General features: G+C 45.4%; 1 pseudogene; it reads right to left on the bottom strand.

Annotated features, from left to right (window-relative positions):
- Positions 1 to 333: 333 nt before the first annotated feature.
- LOC135551453 (dolichol-phosphate mannosyltransferase subunit 3-like) lies at positions 334 to 584 on the bottom strand (annotated as a pseudogene).
- Between the last annotated feature and the right edge of the window lie 364 nt (positions 585 to 948).

Raw genomic sequence — 948 nt, 5'->3', positions numbered from 1 at the left:
AGGCACTGTCTAAATGGCTACTGGATAGCGCTGTCAGATATGGATGATGGATGAGTCTTCCGTGTGACTAGGCATCAGTACAGGTAATGAATACAGAATAGGGACTACAGCATCCAATGATGATGATCCAATGAGCATCCAATGATGTATGTAACTCAGGAAGAACCTATTTGATTTTAAGACTTTATCCACTCCACTCTATGGACATTGGGAACTGTAGGAAATGTAAAAAAGACATGGTCCATGGTAAGAACTTTGCGTTGTGTATGTGTCCAAATCTGTCTTTGTGGTGTCTAAAACAGTCTCTCTAAGAGTCTCTATAGTCTCGACTTTTCACATCTTCAAACCTTTTTTTCTCAGGTCCTACTTGGCCTCCTTTATCTGAGCCTTTAGTTCTTTGGATGCCTCCTCACAGTCGTTGAAGGTGGCTACCTTGTAGCAGCCGAACACTACCAGCAGATACTCAGGCATGGGCCCGGCCACCTCCCTGTAGGCCTCTGGGAGCCTCGTGCCTCAAATGTCACGAGAGCCAATGCGGCACCTATTACCGAGATGCCGAACACCCACTCCAGGAGCTTGGTCATATAGACCAGGATGATGGGAATCTTCAGGGCTCGGGTGCTTTCTCCGATGATGTAGTTTCAGTAGACGAAGAGGCGAAGTGAGAGGGCTCACTCTCGCCAAATTCTGTTCAGTATAAACCCAATGCATTTCTTAGGGTAATAATATGCAGACCTAAGCTTGTCGCCTGCCTTCCGCCTTTGGGACAAAGATCCCATTGTTAGGGCAGAGACATGAGCATCTTGTATATCTTGTATATACAGATCTCTGGTTTCAGCCTCTTGCGATTGGAAAAGAAAGTTGGCGGGTCCACAGTGCACTGTTAAGATGTTGGATTGCCTTTAAAGGAAATTGATGTTTTGCCAAAACTATATAATTACTCCTGTC

This window comes from Oncorhynchus masou, chromosome 13 (assembly GCF_036934945.1).
Source record: "Oncorhynchus masou masou isolate Uvic2021 chromosome 13, UVic_Omas_1.1, whole genome shotgun sequence".
NCBI classification, from domain to species: Eukaryota; Metazoa; Chordata; class Actinopteri; order Salmoniformes; family Salmonidae; genus Oncorhynchus; species Oncorhynchus masou.
The sequence above is the reverse complement of the archived record's forward strand: the minus strand, read 5'-3'. Positions and strand labels throughout refer to the sequence as shown.